General features: G+C 41.8%; 1 pseudogene; it reads left to right on the top strand.

Moving 5' to 3' along the window:
* The first annotated feature begins 368 nt into the window (after positions 1-368).
* LOC142446700 (eukaryotic translation initiation factor 1 pseudogene) lies at positions 369-922 on the top strand (annotated as a pseudogene).
* The last annotated feature ends 6,525 nt before the right edge of the window (positions 923-7,447 follow it).

Below are 7,447 nucleotides of genomic sequence, written 5' to 3'. Positions count from 1 at the left end.
CATAAGCAAGATTGACCCTCAATTTCTGTTCCATGGAGAATTTGCTTCTAATACAGAAAAGTAGGTAATGGCATTTTAGGAAACACAAATGACCAGACTTCTCTCGCATCCTTGTTTATGGGTGTTAATTCCCTGTATTGAAAATGACAGAGAAGGAGAAGGAGAGAGGGCACCCCATGGTTTCTCCTTTGTTTCTTCTGCATTAAGCATATGGTGGAGTATTGGTAGAAGGTGCACATACCAAGAAGTGACCCAAGAACGGTGTGTATATGTAGAAAGGGAGGAAATGTTAAATCTGTTGTGTATACAGCACAATAACTTTTTTAATTGTTACTTTTTGTAGAATTTCCATTGTTCTTATACGAATGAAAGACCAGCGTTACCGAGTTGCCGCTCGCTGCTCCGGACCCTCGTACTTGGCTATCGGCTGCCCGCCTCCTCCTGCCGCCGCCTTCCTCAGTCCGTGAGGAAAAGGAATCGAATCGTATGCCCGCTATCCAGAGGCTCCAGTCTTTTGACCCCTTAGCTGATGCCAGTCAGGGTGATGACCTGCTTCCCGCGGGGACCGAGGATTATATCCTATAAGAATTCAACAGCGCACTGGCAGGAAGACCCTGACCACTGTCCAAGGATCGCTGATGACTACGACAAACAGAAGCTAGTGAAGGCCTTTAAGAAGAAGTTTGCCTGCAATGGAACTGTGATTGAGCATCCAGAACATGGAGAAGGGATTCAGCTCCAGGGTGACCAGCACAAGCACAGAGGCCAGTTCCTTCTAGAGATGGAACTGGCTAAGGACGACCAGCTGAAGGTTCATGGGTTTTAGGTGCTGTGGTCCACTGACGCTTAAGGAAGGGGTTCCTTAGAATGAGTAGAACATTTTCCTCCATTCCTCCTCACAAGTTTAAAGCCTCACAGCTTGTACAAGGGTAAGTCACAAGATTTCCCTACAAAGGCCCCCTTCCCGGCACAGACATGAACCCATGCAGTCACTGATAGTCCCCGCAGGGATCCACTTGTTTTAGACTGGTGGTGCTTTTTTTAAAAAAGATACTTTTTGTGCCATGGAAAAAAATAACTTTGAGGCGGGCCAGTATCAAATTCTTAACAAAACTCAAGTGGACATCTCCCCAAAACACCCAAGCTTACGGGACTGCTGCCCCATCTAAGCCAACAGTTTCTAAATTGATCAAGCATTTCAGGGAGAGTCAGGAAGACCCCAAAAGATGAGCCCCAAAAGGCAAGACTATCCACCCCCACAAAGGAAGAAACTGACTGACAACTGGAGAGTGGCGGAAGACCCCTGTAGAGTTTCCATCAACCACTCGGAGTTTCCAACCTCAGGCCTCTGCAGTTTTGACTGTAAGCCAGATAGATGTCTGAGCCTTGGGCAACTTTTGTCATGATGGTTGCCAAAAGCACTGTTGGAAGATGAGCTAGCTCAAAGGCCTGATCTCTCCATCAAGACTTCTAAGCAAGACCAAAGCTATTGAAGATGATTTCTTGGAATTAATTAGAATATTTAACATGAACATTATTTTGAGTGCTTCAAACAGGCAAAACTTGCCATTTTTGACATGGTATAAATCAGAGAAAGTTCTGCGGGGCAGGGTTGGAGATGGAAGCACCTCCGTCAGAAGTGTATAGACAAAAAAAGCACAGGCCTAGATGCAGGATACATCCAGAAACAGTCACTTCATCTTTTGAGACTTTTGTTTCATAAGATTTCTGTGGCTGTACAGCAACACTGTCTTACTCTGGTATGATGTAACCATTTGGGGCCCACTTTTGACTGGGACAGTGTAACTCCATGCAATAAACTGAAAAGAGCCAAAAAAAAAAAAAAAAGAATGAAAGACCGATGCACGTAAGACCTATGAAATAGAATTGTGTAATTTTGGTGATTCAGCATACAAGTTAAATGCTTTTACATTTGTGTTTAAAGCAGGCATTGCACAATATAAAGTTCAACGATAAAATTTATACTACTAATTAAAAGAATATCTATTTTAGTCCCTTGAGCATCACTTTTTCTTTCTACTTGAAGGGATTTGCGTTTTCGTTTTGCATAGCAAGTGTAGCTGGCCCCAATTACTACTTTCTGTACTGAGGAGTGGAAAGCTAACAACTCCAGAAATTAGAGTTCTGGGTACAAATTAGGTTCCACAAATTCGATGTACTTGCAAAAGATTTGAACAAAAGACAAAGAGATTTTCCTGCTACTTTTGTCTTTTTTCCATAGGCAGATAGTGCCGTAGGGAATCCAGGGTCTCTCTGCAGCTTTGTAGACGTGTGGAGTTGTGATGTAATCACAGTGGCAAATTTCTTGCACATTCTTGTCCTGCACAGGAAACAGCAGAGGCTCCAGAAGTAGTTTAGTCAATGCCCCTGAAGCCTGGGTCACCGCGAGTGGTAACTTCTTGAACAAAATTGTGTCTGTTTGGGAGCTTTGTAGTTATGCATGGAGGTCCAGCCTAAAGCCTGTTCCTCCAAACTTCCCAATAATTTTGTAAACACACCTAAAATTGTCTATATCAAGTCTTTTTGCTTAAAAACACCTGGAACAGGATGGCTCCAAACACCACACATTATGATGGGAATGGTCCTACATTAGTCATGATGAAACTACCCTGAAACTACACAATTTTTAAAGTATATACTCATTCATGAAGACTTTCTCTACTTCAAACACAATCTGTAGTTTGTGTGCACTGAAACTTAACTAATATGTACCCTGTGCCTGTTCCAAATTCCACGTCCGGGATTCAAGTTGTTTAACAGCACTTCGCGATTTTTCTAAGTAGGAAGCTGAAAAGCTTGAGCCTCATTCTGCTCAGAATCTTATTAAGCTCTGAGTCAGGCCCTCAACATCAAATTAAAAATCTTCAGGCCCAAATAGGTTCTACTATTACTGTTCACACATCTGACTACCCACCCTTCCTGTCCCCTCAGCCTATTCACTTAAGACGCCCATTGCCTGCTTTCACCTCTCGAGACTTCCATTTCCTTGGTCCTTCCTTTTTCCAAACCTCATTACCTGCTATGGATTGGACTGTGTCTCCCCAAATTGTGTTGGAATCCTAACCCCTCTGTGGATATAATCTAACCATCTTCCATAATTCAATAGGTGTTATGTTAACGAGGCCATACCAATGTGGATCTCCTAAACCTAACCCTAATCACTTGTAAATTAAACAGAGAGGAGCACACAGCAGGGAAAACAGGTACCATGTGAGGATTGTCAAATCAGCTAGGAATGCCAGGGGCTCCCTACAAGGAAGGCTTTGACAGGACCTTCAAAAAAATCTAAACTACAAATATTGAAAGATATATATATGTACTTTTCACAACAGGAAAGGTTGCCCCACTTTTAGTCCATCTTCTTTGAAAGTCACAGAGAACTTATTACAAACTTGTCAATGATCCCTGTATATTGAAATCTCAGCAGTACTTACCATTAAAAACTTTAGTATCTACCTAAATTGAGCCCAGGTGGCGTGGTTGTTACCCACTGGGCTGTGAACCACGAGGTGAGCTCCAAACCAACTCCTTGGGAGAAAGTTGAGGCTTTCTACTCCCGTAAAGTTACTGTCTCGGAAATCCATAGGGCCGGTTCTTCCCTGCCATAGGGTCACCATAAATCAGAATGGATTTGATAGCAGGGAGTTTGGTTTGGGCTTATACACATGAAAATTTAAAATACTTCTTTGTTTTTAACAAAGAATTTCAAGAGAAAAGTGAATAGCCAAAATTCCCTTGTGAATTGATTCCTTGGCTTGGAGGTTTAATCATGGTTTCATGGAACATCCCAGTTGGTTGGTCTAATAATTACTGCTTCTACCTCCTACTTTTTTGCATATTGCCTGGGGTCTTAAAAATTTGCAAGTGGTCATACAAAGCATAACCGATCTCTATTCCCTACAGCAGCAGTTCTCAACCTGTGGGTCATGACCCCTAAGGAGTTTAGGGGTCAAATGACCATTTCACAGGGGTCGCCCAATTTTTTTAAATTTAAATCATTTTATTGGGGCTTACACAACTCTTATCACAATCCATACATACATCAATTGTGTACAGCACACATACATTCGTTGCCCTCATCATTCTCAAAATTCGCCTTCTGCCTGGGTTCCTGGAATCAGCTCATTTTCTTTTTCCCTCCCCCTCCCTTCCCGCTCCCCCCTTCCTCATGAACCCTTAATAATTTATAAACTATTATTTTATCTTATCGTATACTGCCCAATGTCTCCCTTCACCCACTTTCCTGTTTCCCACCCCCAGAGAGGAGGTTATATGTAGATTCCCGAGATCGGTTCCCCTCTTTTACACCCCCTTCCCTCCCGGTATCATCACTCTCACTGTTGGTCCTGAGTGGTTCATCTGTCCTAGAGTCCCTGTGTTTCCAGATCCCAACTGTACTGCTGTGCATCCTCTGGTCTAACCAGGTCTGCGAGGCAGAATTGAGATCATGATAGTTGGGGGGAGGAAGCGTTTAAGAACTAGAGGAAGGTCTCCAAACACCAAGTGTTAGCTGCCTTGCAGTTCATCCGGGGCATTGGTGGCCACATTTCTGCACAGAAATTCTTAGACGCTGCAAAGCAGATTGAAGACAACATGCTGTTCTACACTATATTCCAGTTTTTCGAGCAGCGGAACCAACGTTTGCGGGGGAGCCCCAGTTTCATGCCAGGCAACACTGTGAAGAGCATGTCGCCTTTTTCAAGCAGATTTTCGGAGACCAAGCTCTAATGCGGCCCACCACGCTCTGAAATAAATCACTTCCTAGTTGAATGTGTACAAAGTTAATTTATTGCATTAATAAAGCTCTTTAAAGTACAAAAAAAAAGAACTAGAGGAAGGTTATGAGTTTCATCATTGTTACATTGAACCGTGTGACTCCTCCCCACTAACCCTCTGCAAGGGATGTCCAGTTGTCTACAGATAGGCATTGGGTCCCTATCAGGCGCTCCCCTCATTCATATTTTCCCCCCAGCCTTTGGTGCTTGAAACCTGGTCCCCTCGGCCCTTCATGATCACACATGTTGGTGTGCTGCTTCCATGTGGGCTTTGTTGCTTCTGGGCTAGATGGCTGCTTGTTTACTTTCAAAATTTTAAGTCCCCAGATGCTATATCTCTCGATAGCTGGGGTCGCCCAATTCTTAACAGTAACAAAGAAAATCATTTTAGGTTGGGTAGTCTAAACAAAGGTCATGGCATTAGGAAGGTTAAGAACCACTGCCCTAGAACAACAAAGAGGAATCAGAATAAAATATGGAAGGTGTATGGCACTGAACTAAGAGGTTTCAAACTTACCAACTGTTCTGCTCCCTAAAGCTTTTGTCTCTATCAAACTATATAGGATTACTATGAATTGGAGTCTACCAGAGAGCAGCGAGTTTTGGTAAGGAGTGTTTGGCTAATTTCCTCCATGAATAACTACCTCTTTTGCCATGAAGACCCAAATTAAATGGTGCCCAGCTACTGTTCCTGAACATTTCAACCAAAGGTTATTGAAGAATTCTAATCAAAAGGAGTAATGTGCAGAACAGAATTTCATATTCTCATGGACTCCAGATGTCCTGGAGCTTTGAAGGCTGGATGAAACTATTGCCCGAAGATCTCTAAACCTTAAACCTTAATTTCAGGGGGAAAAATTGTTTTTATTCTTTACTTTCAGTTATCAATATATATAGCCACTAAAATATATAGAGGTACGCATTTGTACTAGTAAAGTGAGATGATTTCGTCGACATCATAGTTAACTCCAAAAGCCTTATAATTTCAGTACCAGACATGTTTTAATTAAATGTTATGAAAACGTCGCACGCAGTGTTTAGGGTTAAAAAGTTGGGCTGTTAACTGCCAGGTCATTATTTTGAAACCACATTAGTTGTTCACATGGGATAAAGGGAAGTTTTCTTTTTCAGTAAGATTTCCTGGTTTAGAAACACACAGGGGCAATTCCACTCTGTTCTATAGAGCTGCTGACTTGGAGACTATGCAATTGAAGTCTGGGTGGTTTGATTTTTTAATGTGATCAAATTGACGGCAGCAACTTAAAAGAAATCTTAGGGGTAGTGGATTTACGATAGTGGGAGAGATACAACTCAGAAAGTTTGGTGAGAATAGTTGTATAACTAGAATATAATCGTCCTTAAATGGGACATGTAGAAACAATGTTTTGCCACATATATTTGCACCAGAAAATTAAAAAATTCAATCAAAAGAAATTTCCATAGTATTTTAAAAATACATGTATGAGCGATTATTATGATTTTTGTCCATGTTTTTCTCCTACCCTATCCAGAACTGCTGACTGTGATACCTTTCAGAGAGGTCAGCAGCGGAAGCAGGGCACCATCCAATTCTTCTGATCTCAAAGCTAGGGTTCACGTTGTCTGTTAGTCTTTTGGACTAATTGTTTCCTGTGTCTTTCCTTTTCTGCTCCCCTCTTTGTTTCGTATAAGGAAAGACAAATAGTTATCTACTCACAAGATTTTAAGACCCCAGGTGCTACTCAACAAAGTAGAATATAGAATATTGTCTAAGGAATATGTTATGCCAATTTACCTTGGTGGAAAGAAATGTGTTTAATTATAACATGTTAGAGATGAAAGATCTATCTAAAAATATAATACGATGATTTGTTAAAAAATACATGTATGAAATAAATCCCCAATACTACACCTTTTACTTTTTGCAGCACAACTGTTACATTTCATATTTCACTGAGTAGCGGTGCTCCAGAGACAGGCCAGTGACTAAGGTGGCTACAGCCGCTTTCCTTTGCTTCAAGCTTTCCAGCTAGCTTGCTCACTGCACTCCCACACGTGGGGCTTCAGAAAGTCCATGGAAAAGTGGAATTCAAAGATGATGTCATTCTTCTACCAACTTTGAAGCACCTCTGTACAAACAAGCTTGATTGTGGAGGTTATTTTAATGTAATTTCCAAACTAAAGTTTAAATTTGCATTTGGCTCCAGGCCAAGACTGTAAAACACTGCATGAAGGCTCCTAGCTACATTAAGAGTCTAGCCTGTTGGTTTTTCTTTTACAGTCATTGATGATGAGTCTAAAGAGACAGGGTAATCGCTGGGGGATAGGGAACTATCGCTCAAAGCAGCAGCTACAGCTTCCTAACATGGGAGTTGGGGGAACGGGGAAAGGCGAGCCTACAGAGAGGGCTGGGGAGCGCTGAGGAGAGAGTGGGCACAGGTTGCACAGCAGCTGAACAGTTAGTACGGTCTCTCCGTGCTCAAGCTTTTATTTTTGACAGTCTGATACAATTCTTACGCGGCAATATTTAGTGAATTTTGTCCAAAAAGAGTTATGTCTTAGGTCCATTTGCAAAAATAAAAAAAAACTTTGCCACTCAGTCTCTGGTCAAGAAGAAAGGAAGGAAACCTTGCTAGAAATAATTTCGCACAAAAGACCAAGTGACATAAGAA

Source organism: Tenrec ecaudatus, chromosome 4 (genome assembly GCF_050624435.1).
Source record: "Tenrec ecaudatus isolate mTenEca1 chromosome 4, mTenEca1.hap1, whole genome shotgun sequence".
NCBI lineage: Eukaryota > Metazoa > Chordata > Mammalia > Afrosoricida > Tenrecidae > Tenrec > Tenrec ecaudatus.
The sequence above is the reverse complement of the archived record's forward strand: the minus strand, read 5'-3'. Positions and strand labels throughout refer to the sequence as shown.